This window comes from Symphalangus syndactylus, chromosome 8, assembly GCF_028878055.3.
Source record: "Symphalangus syndactylus isolate Jambi chromosome 8, NHGRI_mSymSyn1-v2.1_pri, whole genome shotgun sequence".
In the NCBI taxonomy this organism is placed as follows: Eukaryota; Metazoa; Chordata; class Mammalia; order Primates; family Hylobatidae; genus Symphalangus; species Symphalangus syndactylus.
Window position 1 is genome coordinate 57,308,237 of NC_072430.2, and position 21,478 is coordinate 57,329,714.

The 21,478-nt window shown below is 39.5% G+C and overlaps 1 protein-coding gene and 1 long non-coding RNA gene across 4 annotated transcripts in view; one reads left to right on the forward strand and one right to left on the reverse strand.

The window, feature by feature from the left end:
• Window positions 1-1,186, reverse strand: part of LRRC9 (leucine rich repeat containing 9) — a 145,593-nt gene extending 144,407 nt beyond the window's left edge. Inside the window, exon 1 of one of the 2 annotated variants that reach the window (XM_055289184.1) lies at window positions 1,016-1,186. The gene's annotated coding sequence lies outside the window, so the exon portion shown is untranslated. Of the gene's footprint in view, window positions 1-625; window positions 756-1,015 lie in introns of those variants that run through there. The other variant, XM_055289185.1, reaches the window with a different exon arrangement.
• On the forward strand, window positions 911-17,867 carry LOC134737326 (uncharacterized). 2 transcript variants are annotated; one of them, XR_010122112.1, is made up of 4 exons: window positions 911-981; window positions 1,578-1,673; window positions 2,606-2,711; window positions 17,454-17,867. It is a non-coding gene; the product is annotated as an uncharacterized lncRNA (long non-coding RNA). The 2 variants fall into 2 exon arrangements; XR_010122111.1 differs by lacking the exon at window positions 911-981 and adding an exon at window positions 1,040-1,354.
• Window positions 17,868-21,478: the final 3,611 nt, after the last annotated feature.

Genomic DNA, 21,478 nt, shown 5'->3' on the forward strand with positions numbered 1-21,478 from the left:
GTTCACTGTCTGGCACATGCTAGTTGTTAAAAAAATTGTTTAATGGGTTGTCATGCCACAGGCAGATGGTATAATTTAAAGACATAATTGTTCTCCATGACCAGAGTATAATGATAGTCAGAGTAGAAAGGACCATGTGTCTGTCTGCCATGAGAGTTGGTTAGGATGTCATTCTGAGAAAACTCTTTTTTTTTTTCTGCCCAGTAGAAGTCCCGTATGGGTCAAATTATTTCTTCGTTTGGGTATAAAAGGATCAGAATCCATCAGTTAGCACTGATGGTCCAAACAAACCCCCTACACTCTCTAGATGAGCAGTGTCAGGTTTGGTCAGGGAGCACTTAGTTCTCCCAGCCCAGAATCTTAACTGGTGCAGTGAAGTCTGCATAGTTGGCTGTAGGCCACCCTCCCTTTCCTTCTCTTGAACTTTGTTCTGGTACCCAGACTGCCTCAGTAAAGCCACCTCACTGTCTTTCATCATTATCATCACCATTGCACCATTACGGAGTTCCCTTGACCTCAACTTTGCTTCACTGGCGTCTTCCCCTTGGTATGGCTTGGAAGGAAAAAGGGGATCAAAGACTCCCGGTGATGTACGCCCAAAGGCCACCAGGTGACGGATTCTGACCTTATCACAGAGAGAGGACGGATTCCGGGGCAACCCGATTCAAGTCCGAGTCCACTCCGATTTCCCAGTCCCTGTCTTGCAGCAGCAGGCAGGAAACCCTCTCCCGCCCCAGGCCTGGTGTGTACAGACTGCCTGTGGCGGTTGCCTAGGTAACCTGCTCTCCGCCTCCGGCGACCTCAGGGTGGGGAGGGGGATAAAAGAGGCGGGGAGGGGGATAAAAGGGGCGGGGAAAGCGGGGGCCGACCCGGTTCTGCATCACGTGGTGGCGACCTCCAACCAATCAGCGGAAGCAGGGGTCCAACCGGAAGACCCCCGCTGGGGCTCCCGGGGAAACGGCGGGAGTTTCTCTCAGGCAGGTTTCTCTGTAGCTGCTCTTATCTTTTCACGTACCTTCGCCAGTTCGCGGAACGTGACTGAAAGCAACGCGTTATGGGCAAGGTGGCGGGGAGTCATTCGTTGCCTCCTACAGTCTCGCTCTCTCCCATTGATTATCTTTGGCTCTCGGGTCTTGGAAGCGCGGAGCCTCTCTGGCCTTGAGCCCCGAGGGCATGGCCCTGTGATGTCACAAGGTGGCGTGACAGCCGGGACGAACCCCGACCCCCAGCGTGGCATCCTTCCCGCGGCTAGCGACCACCGCCTCCCGGGAAGGTGGCTGACCACAGCCGCAAGCCGCTGCGCGCCCAGCAAGCCGAATGGAACGACGGCGCGGGCAAACGAACGCCCAGCGAGGTCCAGAGAAGAGAGGGACCTTCCGAGGGTCTTCTAGTCGATCTCGGACAGGCTTTTGAGTGCCTTTTAAGCATTCCAAAATGTTCAGAAGACAACAGTTATTTACAAAATAAAATAGAATTAAAAGGGGGGAAAGGGGAGACTTTTCAGAGTGGGCAGAGAAGCTGAGAAATGAACTTAGTAAAAGGCAAACCAAAGCAACCGCAGGTCTCTTGTTCTCTAGATGTGCGCGGTCCAGCAGTGTGAGCCGGTACTCACAGACTCGCAGGGCCCATGATCGCTTGAAATGTGGCTAGTCCAAATTGACATGTGCTGTAAGGTACGCATTAGTATGAAAAAAATAAACTCTTTCGTTATTAATCTTCATAGTGATTAAATGTTGAAATAATATTTTTGATACATTGGGTTAAATAAAAAAATTGCTAAAATTATTGTTTCTATTTTGAAAATGCGGCTGTTAGAAAAATTTTAAATTGCATGTATGACTTGAATTATGTTTCTTTTGGACAGTGTTGCTCTCTTTTATGTGGTTCAGTCGGTTTGTGTAGAATAGTTGTGATGTTAATGCAAAATATTGTCTGTAGTGCTCTTTTCTGTCACCAGATGGCCACCTCATTAAATAGACTATAGTTTTGAACTGCTTTCCCAAGAAAAAGTTCAGATTTTAGGAATATTCTCATTTAACAATTGTCAACAATTTCAGCATATTTGCCTTTATTCAATTAACTTTATCTGTAATTATAGACCGTTTGTAAAGATACTTAAACAGAAAAATTAACTGGTTTTTCCTCTACATTCTTATTTCACAGAAAATTGTTTCTATCTGTCATTAATAGATAATTAGAAATAAGCTAATTAAAGTTATTTGTGGCTTAGGGGTTTCAAACTAATGCCAGAAAAGTCAGATTCATAGTTTTTACTTTTGCTATTGTCTTCTCTGAAATGTAGTTGAACAAGGTGACCTGTCTTTGGGGGAATTTTCTTCATAGAGTATAAAGACGAATTAGAACGTAATAGTTGAGATTTCTACACTTTTAGACATAGAAATTTGGACAGAAACCAGTTCAGCGAATTATCTACACTAAGTTTCTTAATTTGAGGGGTCCAGCTCTGGGATGAAAGTATAAACATTATCAAAGTATATTTTTAGAAATCTGTTGGGATTTTCCTGACCAGTGAAAGACTAGGAGAGAGCTAACAGTTTTCTTTACATGATATAAACAAATAATTTTAAGATTGTTATTATTCTAGGTAAAGCTCAGGGATCTGGCCGGTCAGCAACTGAGTCTGAGTTCTTGCATAGCTGTAGACTTAATAACTACTGGTGACTTGCCAGAATAAAGCCTTTGTCCACAGGGTAAGTCTTAAGAGAATCGCCTTTTGTTCACATATTTGAAATGTTGTTTGAAGTAAAAGATGCTTACAGTTAAAAGCCATAGAAGCAATGCAAAAAGAGTGATCATTTTTGTTAATCTCCTTTTCTCACTTTAAAGTAGCTTTATTATAAGGTTTTATATCTGAACAAAAAACGCTGGAAATTGAAACTACTAAAGAGTCAAGCAAATTAAGTAATCATCTAATTGAGATAAGACTTCACTTCATTCACCTCTGATCATACTCCTAGACAAAGGCCAAGCCATATTAATTTAAATCTGTTTATTTATGGGTAAAGGCATCTTGAATCTGAAAACAATTGGAAAGAGATATTACCACTAATTACAGCAAATTTACTATATCGTATCCTGAATTAAAGAATCACTTTATTTTAACAAAATAGAGGTGACTTTGCAGACCCAAATAAGAAAATCTTGAATTACATAGTTATTTGTTAATTAGAACCTTTTAAGTAGATTGCTAAATTTATTTTTCAAAACAGCCCTATCCTTATTGATAGAGAACTATGGAGACATCTAATTTCAGTTCTCCCTTTTAATAGTGCCTTTACTTCCAGAGAACCAAATCTGGAGGTTTTAAATGCTAATTTGATTTTTGTATTTGTGTAGACATTTGATCCTTATGTAAATGAGTCCTTTCCAGCTAATGATTTTATCTGTAAAAATTTACTGTTTCACATTTAAATTTGATATATCATAAAAATCACAAATGCATCACTACTTAGGGTTTACTTTGTCACTGGAAGATATAATTATGTGGTGCTTACAAAGTCATCAACAGAGGCCCTCTTGTTATTGATGCCTAGCAACGAATATATATTAAGATCCAATTAAAAGTTAGGGGTTATTCTGAAGTAAAGTTTTAATTAGACCAATAGAACGCTATTTCTAATGAGTATATCTAAAAATGCTAAGTAGCCTTTGTTCATGATTTGTTGATCTATAATTAATGGAGAAGCTTTTCTTAAAAGGCAGCCAGAATGGAATTTTAAGAAGGCATTTCCTCTGTTTCAGATATATTTGTACTTAGCTCTAAGGCAACAAATTGAGGATAGTGAATTTAAGCGGGGGTAGTAGTCTTAATTCCTTGGAGATCCCACCAGTTCTTTGTGTCGGAGAAGTCTTTCCTCTCTTCCTCTTTTATTTTCTGTCCTTTAGACCTTAGGCTTATATCGTTGATTATATTTCTCAGGTTGAAGCACATCATCATCACTGGTCTATATAAGAGCCTTCTCTTATTTTTTCTCCAGTTTTTTTTATCCAGCCCCCACGCTTAATCCCAACCATATTTAATGTTTCTTACATACTTTTAGTTATGTATTTATCTTTGAAAAACAGGCAGTGTTATTTGTGTGTCTATTTTTAATTTTCATAAGTGGTATCACACTATAAATTTTATTCTGATCCTTTTTTATTCCATGCTATTTTAAGATCTACCCACATTTTTATATGTTCATCTAGTTCGTAGATTCCTATTGTCAGCTATGAGAGCTAGCTGGGGTGCCAGTGGGAATATAGCACATTTTCCATTGTGTACTGTAGGTCCCTGTCTCTGTTGCTGGAGGTGAAGGGTAGAGCTAAATGGAGGGAATAAATGGAAGCAGAATGCCACAGGACTGATTACCTCTAGATGGCTCTAGAAAGTGATCTTCAGGGTGTTTTTGTTTTTGTTTTGTTGTTGTTGTTTGTTTTTTTGGCAGTGCAAGGATTGTGTGTATGTTGAAAGGTTGTCAAATCATTAGTTAGGGTCTCCTGAGAAGTAGATAGGATTTGACTTGCAAAAGATATAATAGGCAGAGGAGCAGGAGAAGGTAGGAAGAGTCATCAGACCACAGTGCAGACCTGATACCTGAGGAAGGAGAGAAGGAAGCAAGGATTGGATAGAGAGAACCTCAGACTATGGTACAGTTCACAGAAATGTTCTGCCAGGTTGGTGGGGAGCCCTTGAGCCAAAGTCACCTGTTGGAGGAGTTCTGCATCTAACTTGTATTGTGTTTCCCTAGTGTCCATTGTCAGTCACTGAATGCTTTGCTCTGCTCCCTGACACATTGGAAGCTGTCCCAGAGATCTTCCCTGTACAGACCAAAGCAAAGAGTTTGCCTTTTGATTCACAAGAGCAATATATGTGGAGGCTATATTTTCTGTTTTCTGTGCAATGCTTTGTTTTAGGGGAAGGAATTAATGAATTGATATGATGAGATAGATGGGTTAGTAGATTGTCATTAGGAAATGTAGCAAAAGAAATATGCATCCAGGTTGGTATATTCTGTCTGACAGTTGACCTGTGGATGATGAGCAGCAAACAGGTCATTACAAATATAGAAAGGTTTGAACAAGTGCTTCTTCAAATAAAAAAAATTGAAGGCCATAATTAGAAATAAAGTATAACTTATACAGGAAGAATACATTTTTAAGACAGACAACAGTTGGGATAGATGAAGTTTGGTGTAAGTAATAAAATGCCCTATCCTGTGAGGGAATCAAACAATTTAACAACATGTTGGCATCTTGGGAAGGGACTAGGAGCATTATACAATTAATAATGATCATTTTAAGCCTGGGCAACATAGTGATATCCTATCTCTAACAAAATGAAATACAAAAATTAGCCAGGTATGTTTGCACATGCCTATAGTCCCAGCTACTCAGGAAGGCTGAGGTGGGTGGATCACTTGAGCCCAGGAGTTTGAGGTTACAGTGAGCTGTGATTATGCCACTGCACTTTAGCCTGAGCAACAAAGCAATACCCTGTTTCTAAAAAACAAACAAAATAATCATCATCTTAAAGGAGCATTTGGGAGTTGAGAAGGAGTATGTTTTATTCCATTGGAGTTGCTATAACAAAATAGCATAGACTGGGTAGCTTATAAACAACAGACATTTTCTAACACTTCTGGAGGCTGGGAAGTGCCAGCATCATCACAGATTCTTGTGAGGGCCCTCTCCTGAGTTGCAGACTGCTGACTTCTTACTGTGTTCTCACCTAGGAGAAAGGGTAAATGTGCTCCTTTGGGTCTCTTTTATGAAGGCACTAATCCCTGTGGAGGGTTCTACCCTCATGATCTAATCACCTCCCCAAACACCCCACCTCCAAATCACCTTGGGGGTTAGTATTGCAACATATGAATTTGGGGGAGACACAAATATTCAGCCCATGGCATTCCACCCCTGGCCCTCCAAAATTTATGTCTTTGTCACATGCAAAATACATTCATTCCATCCCCTTAACTCCCAAAGTCTTAACTCACTCCAGCATCAATTTAAATCTAAAGTCCAGAGACTCATTTAAATATCTAAATCAGAGATGGGTGAGACTCAAGGTATATTTCATCCTGAGACAAATTTCTCTCCAGTAGTGAACCTGTTAAATCAAGCAAGCTATGTGCTTTCAAAATGTAACAGGACAGACATAGAATAGATGTTCCCATTCCAAAAGCGAGAATATGAATGAAGAAATAGGCCCCAAGTTCAAAACCCAACAGGGCAAACAACATTAAGTCTCTATATATAATTCTTTGGGTATATACCCAGTAATGGGATGGCTGGGTCAAATGATATTTCTAGTTCTAGATCCCTAAAGAATCGCCACACTGACTTCCACAATGGTTGAACTAGTTTACAGTCCCACCAACAGTGTAAAACTGTTCTATTTCTCCACATCCTCTCCAGCACCTGTTGTTTCCTGACTTTTTAATGATCGCCATTTTAACTGGTGTGGCATGGTATCTCATTGTAAAGACACATGCACACGTATGTTTCTTGTGGCACTATTCACAACAGCAAAGACTTGGAACCAACCCAAATGTCCAACAATGATAGACTGGATTAAGAAAATGTGGCACATATACACCATGGAATACTATGCAGCCATAAAAAATGATGAGTTCATGTCCTTTGTAGGGACATGGATGAAGCTGGAAACCATCATTCTCAGCAAACTATCTCAAGGACAAAAAACCAAACACCGCATGTTCTCACTCATAGGTGGGAATTGAACAATGAGAACACATGGACACAGGAAGGGGAACATCACACACTGGGGCCTGTTGTGGGGTGGGGGGAAGGAGGAGGGATAGCATTAGGAGATATACCTAATGCTAAATGACGAGTTAATGGGTGCAGCACACCAACATGGCACATGTATACATATATAATAAACCTTTGAAAACTGGCACAAGACAGGGATGCCCTCTCTCACCACTCCTATTCAACATAGTGTTGGAAGTTCTGGCCAGGGCAATCAGGCAGGAGAAGGAAATAAAGGGTTTCAATTAGGAAAAGAGGAAGTCAAATTGTCTCTGTTTGCAGATGACATGATTGTATACCTAGAAAACCCCATCGTCTCAGCCCAAAATCTCCTTAAGCTGATAAGCAACTTCAGCAAAGTCTCAGGATACAAAATCAATGTACAAAAATCACAAGCATTCTTATACACCAATAACAAACAAACAGAGAGCCAAATCATGAGTGAACTCCCATTCACAATTGCTTCAAAGAGAATAAAATACCTAGGAATCCAACTTACAAGGGACATGAAGGACCTCTTCAAGGAGAACTACAAACCACTGCTCAATGAAATAAAAGAGGATACAAACAAATGGAAGAACATTCCATGCTCATGGGTTGGAAGAATCAATATGGTGAAAATGGCCATACTGCCCAAGGTAATTTATAGATTCAATGCCATCCCCATCAAGCTACCAATGACTTTCTTCACAGAATTGGAAAAAACTACTTTAAAGTTCATATGGAACCAAAAAAGAGCCTGCATCGCCAAGTCAATCCTAAGCCAAAAGAACAAAGCTGGAGGCATCACGCTACCTGACTTCAAACTATACTACAAGACTACAGTAACCAAAACAGCATGGTACTGGTACCAAAACAGAGATATATATCAATGGAACAGAACAGAGCCCTCAGAAATAACGCCACATATCTACAACTATCTGATCTTTGACAAACCTGACAAAAACAAGCAATGGGGAAAGGAATCCCTATTTAATAAATGGTGCTGGGAAAACCAGCTAGCCATATGTAGAAAGCTGAAACTGGATCCCTTCCTTACACCTTATACAAAAATTAATTCAAGATGGATTAAAGACTTACATGTTAGACCTAAAACCATAAAAACCCTAGAAGAAAACCTAGGCATTACCATTCAGGACATAGGCATGGGCAAGGACTTCATGTCTAAAACACCAAAAGCAATGGCAACAAAAGCCAAAATAGACAAATGGGATCTAATTAAACTAAAGAGCTTCTGCACAGCGAAAGAAACTACCATCAGAGTGAACAGGCAACCTACACAATGGGAGAAAATTTTCGCAACATACTCATCTGACAAAGGGCTAATATCCAGAATCTACAGTGAACTCAAACAAATTTCTGTTGTTTTAAATCCCAGTTTGCGGTAATTTGTTATAGCAGCCCTAGGAAATGATTACAGGTACCATTAGGAAGGGGAAAGTATTTTACCCCAAGTTATACATACAGCAAGTGATCCAGAGCAGGACTTGACAACCAAAAGCTAGAAATAAGATTCGAGTTGAGGGCCAAAGCCAAGAATTTGAAGAATTGGGCAGTGACAAGAAGAGGGGGTATTGCAGGTCAGGAAAAGTGAGAGGGGTGTCAGCAGTTGCCACAAACAGCCATTGGGCAGAGGCAGGGAATGTCAAAAAAAGGATTCTTGAGTGATACTACACATTTTCATGACTTACTTACACCTAAGGTATGTATTGCCATTATTCCTATTTTACAAACAGGGAAACTAAGTAACTTGCACAAGGTCATGCCAATAGTGGCAGAGTGGAGTTCAGGCCTTCTGACTTGAGAGCCAGACTGTCAACCAGAAAATATTTTACAGCTTCCAGTGAATAAGTCTGTTTGCCACTTTTTGACCTCAGGATATTGTAAAGGCTCCCCTGTAGGAGTCTTCCTTCTAATTTAATAAGTTGCAGCATCTGTTTAACAGTTGTTAAAAATCAGGTAATAGGAACCATAGATTTTTAGCATAAGGAAAGGTTGCAGAATTAGGATGCAAACAGGACCAGAGAATCTGTGGCATTTTTAAAACATCAAATTGATGAGGAACAATTCCAGTTTAAGCCCTCTAAGTCAGGGCCCTGATAACCTGGAAAGTACCTTTGTAGAAATGGAAAAGGTCTGGAGAGGCGCAGCATATGGACAGCACCTCTGAGCAAAGAAAAGGAGACTCCTCCTGACAAAGATCAGGGTACATGTAGAGGGATTGCTGAATGCAGTTTAGCTGGGCCCGCTTTGTGAGTGCCCTTTTACAGTATTCAGACTCCACTCCATGGGCTGTAGCCCTGTCCAACGTGAAATAGAGGAAGGTGACTACTGTTAACTACTGCAGGGCTCATTAGGGTTTCTGACGACCTAAGAAGAAAGTGTATGGGAAAGCCCTTGAGTAGTACAGTTTAGGCCAGAGGTAGCCCCAGAATTCACAGGGCTTTCCACATTGACTTTTTAGGTGGGATGTAAGACTGGCAGAAGGAAGGAGTAAGGTTTGGGAGGCTGGCATCTATGACAATGAAGCTGACCAGCTTCTTTTGGCTCTAATGGCAACTTTCACACTTTCCATAAATGTAATTTTTTTATCCATGAATGTGTATACTATATATGTACTTCGATATGCGTATTCTTTAATAAAATAGTCAAAAGGAATTTGAACGTTCTTCTACATCAGTCTAGATTTATTTTGTTTTTCTCATTTCCAGCTTCTAATAGTTAAGTAGCTCCTATCACTTCACAGTTATGACTAATAAGTAGAAGAGTAAACACAATCTGAAACCATTTTTACAGTGATATATGGATCTCAGATGCTATTCTTTCTTGTTTGTCTGGCATTTACCCAGAGGGAAAGGAGTGGGGATAGTTACAATAGCCATGGGGGCTGAACTTCCACTTTTAGGTCCCTTTTTCTACTCCTTAGCTGGCCAAACTTTTCTGCCCACCTCTGGCATAAGATTAAGTAGTATTAACCCACAATCCTCACACACCCTTACTACTACCCATTGACTTTCCTAGTCCCTATCCCAACTAGTCCAGCTCATGTACTTCTCTCTGTACTTACCACCACTGTCTTAGTTCAGGATGCAACATCTTTTGCAACAGCCTAAACTATTTGCAAAAGCCACTAATCTCTTCCCACTAGCCTATCCTCCTTATTATTTACCAAAAACCAAATCTGATAAAGTCATGCTTTAATGTATCTCTATTGGTATATTATTGTACATGGTATATTATCAAATATGGAACATAATCATTCGCATGTTCATTCTTTTGTGCATTCATTCACTTAACAAATATTTAGTGAACTTCTATGTATGCCAAGCACTATTCTAGGCACTAGAGATACAGCAGTAAACAAAACAGATAAAAATGTCTGCTTTTATGTAGTTTACATTCCAACGGAGAGATGATAATAAAATATATGTAGCAGGCTGGATAATGATAAGTGCTAAGAACAAAAGTAAAGCAGAGAAAGATAGGAAGTGTGTCTGTGTTTCTGTAACTTTAAATTGGATGTCCAGGAGGAAAGGCCACAATCAGGAGATGATACTTGAGTAATAAGTGGGAAGAGGTGAAGTAAAAGCCATAATGATGTCTGAGGGAAGAGCAGACAGGAAGAAGGAAAAGCAAGGGCAAAACCTCTGTAACAGAATAGAGAACTCAGAAATAAACCCAAATACTTACAGCCAACTGATCTTCAACAAAGCCAACAAAAACATAAAGTGGGGAAAGGACACTCTTTTCAACAAATGGTGCTGGGATAATAGGCTAGCCACAAGTAGGAGAATTAAACTGGGTCCTCATCTTTCACCTTATGCAAAAACCAACTCAAGATGGATTAATGACTTAAACATAAGACCTGAAACTATAAAAATTCTAGAAGATAACATTGGAAAAACACATCTACACATTGGCTTCGGCAAAGGATTTCATGACCAAGAACCCAAAAGCAAATGCAATAAAAACAAAGTTAAATAGCTGGGACCTAATTAAACTAAAGGGCTTTTGCATGGCAAAAGGAACAGTCAGCAGAGCAAACAGACAACCCACAGAGTGGGAGAAAATCTTCACAATCTATACATTTGGGAAAGGACTAATGTTCAGAATCTACAATGAACTCAAATCAATAAAAAAAAAAAAAAAAACACAATCCCATCAAAAAGTGGGCTAAGGACATGAATAGACAATTCCCAAAAGAAGACATATAAATGGCCAACAAACATATGAAAAAATGCTCAACATCACTAATGATCAAGGAAATGCAAATCAAAACCACAGTGCAATACCACCTTACTCCTGCAAGAATGACCATAATCAAAAAATCAAAAAACAATAGATGTTGGCGTGGATATGGTGAACAGGTAACACTTCTACACTGCTGATGGGAATGTAAACAAGTACAGTCACTATGGACGACAGTGTGGAGATTCCTTAAAGAACTAAAAGTAGAACTACCATTGGATCCAGCAATCCCACTACTGGGTATCTACCCAGAGGAAAAGAAGCCATTATTCAAAAAAGAAACTTGCACATGCATATTTATAGCAGCACAATTCACAATTGCAAAATCATGGAACCAACCCAAATGTCCATCAATCAATGAGTGGATAAAGAAACTGTGATATGTGTATATATATATATATACACACATATATATGCGTATATATATACACATATACGCATATATATATACACATATGCGTATATGTGTATATATATGTATATATATGATGGAATTCTATGCAGCCATAAAAATGAATTAATTAACAGCATTTACAGTGACCTGGATGAGATTGGAGACTATTATTCTAAGTGATGTAACTCAGGAATGGAAAACCAAACATCATTGTATGCTCTCACTGATACGTGGGAGCTAAACTATGAGGACGCAAAGGCATAAGAATGATATAATGGACTTTGGGTACTTGAGGGGACAAGTGGGAAGGGGATGATGGTTAAAAGACTACAAATATGATGCAGTGTGTACATGGGTGATAGGTGCACCAAAATCTCACAAATCACCACTAAAGAACTTACTCACGTAACCCCCCCAAAAAACAAAAAAAAACAAAACTCTGTAATAGGAATGTGCCAGAGCAGCAAGTTTTCAAGTCACAGGAGAGTAGGTCAGAGGAGAAATTGGAGGCCAGATCACATAGGTATTTATAGGCTGTTATATGGCTCCTATATGGATTTTATCTTTTACTCTGAGGGTAATTGGGAGTTACTGGAAGATTTTTGAGAAGAGGAGAGACTTTATCTGACTTGGTTTTCAAACGATTGCTCTGACATGTGTAAAGGACAGTTAGAAGCAGGGCAATAGCAGAAGCAGAGTTATGAGTAGAGTGGTCATATAATGTCATTTAAGTGGGACATCTTTTAAAAGAAAGGAAAGCATTGGGCCAGGTGCAGTGGCTCATGCCTGTAGTCCCAGGACTTTGGGAGGCTGAGGCGGGTGGATACCCTGAGGTCAGGAATTCGAGAGCAGCCTGGCTAACATGGTGAAACCCTGTTTCTACTAAAAATACAAAAAAGTAGGTGGGTGTGGTGGGGCACGCCTGTAATCTCAGCTACTCAGGAGACTGAGGCAGGAGAATCACTTGAACCCGGGAGGCAAGGCGGAGGTTGCAGTGAGCCAAGATCGCACCATTGCAAGAAGAGTGAAACTCTGTCTCAAAAAAAAGGAAAGAAGAAAGAAAGAAAGAAAGAAAGAAAGAAAGAAAGAAAGAAAGAAAGAAAGAAAGAAAGAAAGAGAGGGAGGGAGGGAAGAAGGAAGGAAGGAAGGAAGGAAAGAAAGAAAAAGAAAGAGAGAGAGAAAGAAAGATAGAAAGAGAAAGAAAGAAAGAAAGAAAGAAAGAAAGAAAGAAAGAAAGAAAGAAAGAAAGAAAGAAAAAGAAAGAAGAAAGAAAAGCATTAATCCAGGGCAAAAAAGCAAAAACAGGGACTTTACAGGGCAACCAATATATGTGGTCATCCTAGGTCATGAGGCTATTGCAATACTTGAGTTCTTGGTAGCTTGGACGAAGATGGTAACAGCAGAGGAGGTGAGAGGTGTTTGTATTCTGCATCTATTTTGAAGATGCTGTCAGCAGGTTTTATGAGGCTTTTGTTGGAAGATGTGAAAGAAAGGATTATAAGGTTTTGGTCAGAGCAATTGGAAAAAGGAGTTGACATTTTCTGAAATGGGAAAGCTGCAAAGGGAACAGGGTTTAGTGGGTAGGATGACAGTAGAGCTTGCTCTTAGATACGTTAGGTTTAAGATTCCAAATGGAATGCAAGTGGAGATGGTAAGTAGGAAGTTGAACTTAGGAGTCTGGAGTTCATGGGAGAGTTCCAGGCTGGAAATATAAATTTGGGGTCATTAATATAAAGATTAATGAGACTGGACGAAATTGCCAAAAGAATGAGTGTGGGTAGAAAATAGAAGAGGTTGAAGACTGAACTCTGGGGAACTTGAATATTTAAAGGTCAGAGAGATGGTAAGGAACCATCGAAGACTGAGTCCTAGCCAGAAAGGTGAGATAAAATCCAGGAAAGGGTGGTGTTCTAGAAGCCAAATGAAGAAAATTGAGTGATAATAGGTCAAGGAAGATGAGGACTAAGAATTGAAGTAACTGATGCTGCTGAAAAGAACAGTTTCTATAGAGGGGATTCAAGAAGAATGGAAGAAGACAAATTGGAGACTGTGGGTACTATAGGCAGCTCTTTCAAGGAGATTTGCTGTAAAGGAGGAAGAGAAATGGGGCAGATGCTAGAGAGGAGTAGGGTCATGGGAGTATTTTTTAATATGGAAGAATAAGAAGATGCTTCTATGCTAATGGGAGTGATCCAATAGGGAACAAAAATTATTCATGATAGAGGGAGAATTGTTGGAGCAATGTCCTTGAGGAATTGACAGAAGATGGGTGTGCACAGGTGACAGGGTTAGCTTTATCTCAGAGCTCGGGCAGGAGAGAGGGCAGTCAATGGGCACAGAAGCAGATAGGTAGATACATGTGGTGGTGGTGTTGTGTAGAAGCCCTCTTCTTGTGGCCTCAGTTTTCTCAGTGAAGTAGAAAGCAAGGTCATCTGAGAGTAAGAATGTGAAAGGAGGTGGAGGTTTGATGACAGAAGAAAAAGTATAATTTAATCGTCCAGGAAAATGGGAGAGTGAATGGACTAGGTAAATAGAATATGATTGCCTGGCTGCATTACTCTGTAGTGAGTTTAACGATCAGGAATGTAAGGTGAGATCAGTCAGTATGGTTATGATTTTTCTCCATCCACCTTTAGCTTTGTGTATGCCTAGTACAGAGGACTGGGAGAGTTAGATTTAACCAAGGATGGAATTTAACCAAATGTATACAGCAAAGTAAAAAAGGGGGAGAAGTATTGAGGATGTATCCATGTGGAGGTCAATAATGGGCTTGGAATTTAAGCTGGGAAGGAATGTGACTTTATGCAGAAAGTAAGAGAGTAACCTGGATTGATCAGTGGATGATACATAACCAGTGGAGACAGTGTTTTAGTCTGTTTAGTGTTGCTGTAAAACAATACCTGAGGCTGGGTAATTTATAAAGAAAAGAAGTCTATTTGGCTCATGGTTCTGCAGGCTGTATGAGAAGCATGGTGTCTGCATCTACTCTTGGTGAGGGCCTCAGGCTGCTCATGGTGTAAGGCACAGGGGAGCTGGCATGTGCAGAGACCACGTGGTGAGAGAGAAGCAAGGAGTGTGGGGGTTCTAGGCTCTTTTTTAACAACCAGCTCTCATGGGAACTAATAGAGAACTCACTTACCTTCCCCATGCAGGGAAGGCATTAATCTGTTCATGAAAGATCTACCCCGTGTCCCAAACACTTCACATTAGGCCCCACCTCCAACACTGGGGATCAAATTTTGACATGAGATTTGGAGGAGACAAACTATAGGAGGCACACAAGAAAACCCAAATTAGGTCAAAGGCCTTATTACCTGTCTTACTTCCTCATCTCCCGCATCCCACTTTGCAGAAATTCCTTCATTCACACCAAACTCATCATTTTCAGAGCATTCCAAGGCTTTTCACCACACTATCCTTTCATATCCACTAGTCCCTAGGCCTCAATGCTTTTCTTTTTCCCTTTCCACCAGCCTATCTGTATAACTCGTTTTCAACTGACTCCTCTTTTTCAAAACTTTCTCTCAATATACCCCAGCAGGGTGAGCCTTTTTCCCTTCCCAACTTGTCCACTCAGATCTTGACTCATGCTTCCATAGAGCCCATAGGGTCAGTCTCTTGAACTGGGCTGTGAGCTCTTTAATGAGTCAGGGCCACGTGTTATTCATACTTGCATTTCTGTGGCATTTAGCAAAATAGAAACCTAAAAGTAATGCCTTAATGAATAAGTGAGTGAATGGATACTATCAGGGTGCATTATCACCAGCTCAGTTTAGACCAACATTTTGCAAACCTGTCTGATTATTTAATCACTTGTAACTTGTAGAAATTTGCTTAAGTTTCTAAGAATATAACCCAGAGAATATCATTTAGTAGATTTAGAGAGAGGTTTATAAGCTTCTGTTATAAAAAGTTCCCCAGATGCGTTTAGTAATCATTCCTATTTGAAATATCCTGGCTAATTATCAACACTTAACTAGAAGCTGATTCAACGAAGAAGAAATTAGCCTCTTTATCCTTTAACTTTACTTAGAAAAATACAAGTATGCTTGATAAAAATATTCATTTTCCCACTGTTCTTTTTTCCCCCAAAGCTGGTAAATGACTTTACAGTAAGATGTCCTAATTGACAATGTGTAACTTCTAGGAGTCCTCTTATGGCACAATTTCCAGCTGTGTGACAAATCTGTGAAAGAGGGGTGTGTGTGTGTGTGTGTGAGAGAGAGAGAGAGAGAGAGAATTTATTTATTAATCTAGATTTTTTGAAGTTAAGTGAAGAAAACCCAATTCAAAAAAGCTTAAATTTTTAAAAAATCCATTGACTTTCATAAGCAACAGGTTAATTTCCAGGGGTAGGATTGGCTTTGGACCAAACTGTAGATCTAGGATTTATTCAAGTGAAATATTAGGACTCAGAAGGTTTCCATCATTCTAATTTATTTTTTGGCTTTATTTTTGGAAAGGAATATCTCCAGTAGTTCCAGGATTACATTCTGCCTTTTTTTAAACCCTAAAGGAAAGAGGATGCCCTTTTCCCAGTAGTTTCAAAACAAGTTCTAGGATTCAGGCTGATTGGTCTAATGTGGGTCAGATACTCAATAGAATGCTCTGATTGGCTTGGGCTGAGGGGTGGGGTCATTTCCATCAGACTCCCATGTACTATAAGAGGAAGAGGGTGAATTTCATGAAGGAGAACTAAGGTGTTCTCACCAGAAACGTGGAGTGCTAGGAAGGCAAAAACAGCAGATGTCCACTGTAGCCAATCTTACTTAAATCACAATGTGTAGGGAGGGTATCACCCCACAGACCCCTAAACCAGTACTGCTTTGACTTTGTAGAGGTTTATCCTCATTCTTTTTCTATCTGTAGCATTTTACTATAAAATATTTGAGAAATTAACAGAGTGAATATGAGACTTCATTGGCCCACGTTTCTTGACTTGGAGAAGCTAATCTACTATAAGACTAAAAATACTGGGGATTTTCTTCTGTTTTCATCTGTTTGTGCCCTGGACTAGTAGTGGGAGGGAGCAATTTTGCCTAAGTGAATCTCCTGCACAAACCCGGACTTTCTCTCCTGTGGGTTGTTGCAAGTTCTAGTGGGAGTAGAGAATGTTAGTGAGCCCTTTTCTATACAGATTTACAGTCATATTTTCCCAATGGCTTTTTCAGTAATAAAGCTGATTTTTAAAAATCTCAATTTATCTGCCTCATGTCTTATTCCCAGTTGGTTTCAAGCTTGGAGGGAAAAAAGGGGGGGGGGGTTACTATTTGCTTTCTAAAGCCTGACTCTGTACTTGAGTTAACTGTATTTTTATATAATCCAAATGTTGAAACTTGAAATGCATATTGACATTCAAAAAACCAAAATATTCCATTAGTCAAAATAAAGAATTCCCTTTCCATTTGGAAAAAATAAAAGTTTGCAATACTTTACTGCACACCCATTTCTTAGTCAGATGTATACAAAAATGACAGTATCTGTAGAAGTTAGAGCCAGCCTACATAGAAACACTTGCTTTACAAACCATGGCTCATTTGTATATCTGTGCACTTGACAAGAGGTCTTGGGAAAGAGGTGCATCACTGTTATTAAATATAGAGAGCTTTGAAACAATTATTAGTGTGGCCAGCCCCATTTTGCTAGCTATGCCAGAATGATCATTTTGCTAGCTATGCCAGAATGAGCCAACCTGCAAATCCTGCCATTGAGGAATAGAATTTAATTGTGCAAATACAAGATGAACTTAGCCAAACAGACTATTAAGTTCCAAATAACTTCAGATAACCTTCTTAAATCAGACCCATGACATCAAAAATAATGCCATTAATGCCCTTGAAAACAATAATAAATACAATAAAAGCTTATTTTATATATGTATAATAGAATGTATCTTATGTATTTGCATTTGTATATATGTATTTATATATACATATAAGAATTTTACTTAATATGGTGGGTTTTGTATTAGTTATCATAGTTTTAAAATTGTGTTTTGGAGACATTGTACATTAATTTCATTTTTGTCTTAAAACAGAATTACAGTTAAAATCATCCAAGATACACTTTCTTTGGAAGATATATTAGCAGTCTTCTATTCTTATTTAAAAAATACCTGCTGGCACGACATTCACCCCATGCCTGACCTAAATCTGAAATGCGATAATGTCTGCGTTCTTTGTCCTTTTTGATCTTCAGTAAAGACAGCTACTGACTTGATATCTATATTAAAAAGTTTAAGCCGGGCACGGTGGCCCACACCTGTAATCCCAGCACTTTGGGAGGCAGAGGCGGGCGGATCACGAGGTCAGGAGATCAAGACCATCCTGGCTAACACAGTGAAACCTCATCTCTACTAAAAATACAAAAAATTAGCCCGGTGTGGTGGCAGGTGCCTGTAGTCCCAGCTACTCAGGAGGCTGAGGCAAGAGAATGGCGTGAACCCGGGAGGTGGAGCTTGCAGTGAGCCGAGATTGTGCCACTGCACTCCAGCCTGGGTGACAGAGTGAGACTCCATCTCAAAAAAAAAAAAGAAAAAAAAAAAAAGTTTATATTCTAGATCAATGTTCAATAGAAATAAAATGTGAACTATTACATGTAATTCTAGATGTTTTATTAGCCACAGTAAAAGTAAAGATAGCTGAGATTAATTTTAGCAAATATTTTAAGCCAACATAAGACAATATTATTTCAACATGTAATAAATGTAAAAAGCTATTAATTAGCTATTTTTGTCTTCTTTTCATACTAAGCCCTCAAAATACAGTGTATATTTTATACTTACAACACACCTAAATTCAGTCTAGCCACATTTGAAGTGCTAAAGACACATGTGAATAGTGGCTACCATATTCAAGTATGCAGTTCTAGGTGATTGTTTTTAATTTTTTCATTTAGAATTTAAATTAATATTTGGTTTTAATTTGGTGACAGAAAACCAGAAATAATCATGACTTTATAAAGATAGAAGTTTATTTATATCTTATACAAAGTTGGGAGATAGTGGTCTGGGTTAGCAAGGTGTCAGGAACTCAGACTTAAAAAAAATATATTATTGCTTTGCTATATTTGGCCTCTGTTAAAAAGGTCACATTATGGTCCAGCTCCAGTCATCACATCTGCATGTCAGCCAGTGAGCAAAGAGGGGTAAAGGAAAGGAGGAAATTTCATATATAAGCATGTCCCGTGAGCCAGAACTTAGTCACAAATCCACAGATAGCTGCAAGAGAGGCTGGAAATTTTAATGTTAATTTAAGGCAGCCCTATATTCATTTTTAAAATGGGGGTTTTATTACTACAGAAGAAATGGAAATGGATAATGAAGGGGAAACTAGTAGTCCTCATTTCAATAGGGTCTCTGAAAACCTGATCGATTTTTGAGGAGGTTGCCTTAAATATACCTGTCACTGTTTGGAGGTGAAATGAGACATCTCTAGGGTTATACCCACTTTAGAATTAACCCATGAATGTGTTAATTTTTGGTGAATCTGCTGATATTTAACATTTCCACAAGCTAGAGAGTCCATGTGACCTTAGAACTATGATAATGAGGATGACTGGAGCTATGCTTGTGGAATATTCAGAGGGATTTCTGCCACAGAAGAAAGGTCCCCTCAATCTTGGTTTATAACCAGATCCTCTGACATGACTTTTTTGTCTTCAGACATGCAAACATTGAAATGCTTAGTTTTAAAATTTGTGTTGCCATGTGTCCAAAAATGTTACGCTGTTGAATTGAGAGTTTTTCTAAATGTGGAGCTATCTTCTGGTGAAACTACTGGCTAAGTGGAGGATAGACTCCATTTATTTTCTTTCTCTCTCTCTTTCCTTTCTTTCTTTCTTTCTTTCTTTCTTTCTTTCTTTCTTTCTTTCTTTCTTTCTTCTTTCTTTGATGGATTGCTTTGTTTAACCATTTTGTTAGGTTTCTTTTTATCTGTCCTAAATATCTTCAAATGCCCAGAAGGCAAAGGCCTATGTTTTATTGCTTTTTGTGTTTTCCAGACACAACTTTAGTAGAGCATTAGAATAAATAGATATTTAATATCTCTAATTAAATGTACTACTATGTTAAAGCTATGAAATCTAAGGCAAATAAATATCCAAGGATTACTATTAAAGATGGTACAAAAAACTCAAAGCTATACTCTTCCTGCTTTTCTTCAAAGCCAGTTTTTCTACACTCTCAACATATATCTGCTAGGTTTTGAAGGGAAGGGGAAGGTTAAAGAAAGAGAGAGAGTTGGCAGCTCTATTGTAATGCAGGTTTTTTATCCAGCACAAGACCTGCAGAGGTGGGGGAAGCCAGTTTTTCTGTCTCCCAAGATATACCTGTTATGTTTTGAAGGAAAAGCAAGGGTTAAAGAAAGACAGAGAGAGAGAGTTGTTAGCTCTTCAGCCACATAGGTTTTATTTCCAGCACAAGACCTGTGGAGGTGGGGGACCCATTTAATGCCAGAGCTCACTGCTGCTTACAGGCTGGGGTAATTTATAGGTCTGGGGTAGGGAGACAGCGGTCTGGGTGGTATGGCTTTCTGCCCAGCAGGATATTGATAAGATGTTCCCATGATCAGGTGGTTTGGCCCTTTTTCTGGTGGGATGTGATAGGATGTTCCTTGGACCTTTGCTCAGCAGCGTATGATAGGGATGTTCCTTCAGTTGGGCCTTTGCCTGGCAGGGTATGATAAGGATGTTCCCGTGCCTTGTGGTCAGTTGGTTAGGCAGGATGTTTCTCATGGCTCAAATCCCTGTGGAATGTTTCACTCTGACCAAGGTCTGCGAAATGGCAAGGGGCTTACAAAATGGTGCAGTTTGGACTAACACTACCCTAACAGTTGAAATAAAAGTCCTCTCATTCTCCCTCCCTCAATCAATCTTCTTAATTTCTGGTCCAACAAAAATCATCACTGTCCTCAGAAAATTACTTAAATTGTGTGGAGACTTGAAGACTGGTGATAAGCAAATGGGTTTCCAGCTCAGGTTTTTTGTGGGTTGTTTGTTTGTTTGTTTGTTTGTTTTGAGATGGAGTTTCGCTCTTGTTGCCCAGGCTGGAGTGCAATGGCACCATCTCGGCTCACTGCAACCTCTGCCTCCCGGGTTCAAGCGATTCTCCTGCCTCAGCCTCCAGAGTAGCTGGGATTACAGGCATGCGCCACCACGCCCGGCTAATTTTGTATTTTTAGTAGAGACAGGGTTTCTCTATGTTAGTCAGGCTGGTCACTAACTCCCAACCTCAGGTGATCTGCCTGCCTCGGCCTCCCAAAGTGCTGGGATTACAGGCGTGAGCCACCGTGCCCGGCCTCCAGCTCAGGTTTTGTGGCATCTCAGAGGGACTTCTATAAACTAAACAGGTGTAGTAAAATTTTCAAAATGAATCTTTTTATTTGGTTTTAATTTAGTAAATGAACACTTTAGTAGACTGTGGGCTTTTTGGTTTGTTTGAGAAAGGGAAGGCAGAGAAACCAACAAGGGGAAGTAAAATGGCATACAATTAAATCAATGGGAAAGATTCACTCTGTCAGTCTGAGCCTCACCGTTGTCTTCTCCACTAGACTGGGCAGCACCCAGTTACAGGGCCCCTCTCTCAGTCTTCTCCGGGCCTCAGGTCTCAGGAGTGCTCCTTCCAAAAGATACTTGAGCAAAAATGATTTTAAAGAAATTACTGTCGCCTTCTCACATGAAACTCTTTTTAACAAGTTTAATCATGGTTACAATTCTCATTTAAACTATTTCAGCACCCCTTGACTGAGTTCAAAGGGAAAGTAAACTTTAGAAGATTTTAGGCCCTTCTAAAGTTGTAGATCAGAGAATGGAGAGGAGAAAACAAATGAGATGATTGCACATGAGATCTTTGTGCTCTTCAGTTGTAGATGTTTCTCATTCCCCCAGATGCACTTTATATCTTTAATTCCTCACTTGTCATTTTTACTTATTCCTAATTCAACTGAATTGATTGTTTAATTCATCTGCAATCCTTGTTTTGAATGCCTCAATTCTTCAGATTGTCATTAAGAATTTTCCAACTGGATGTTCTATTTAATGAAATAAAGGTTTATTTCTTCAAGA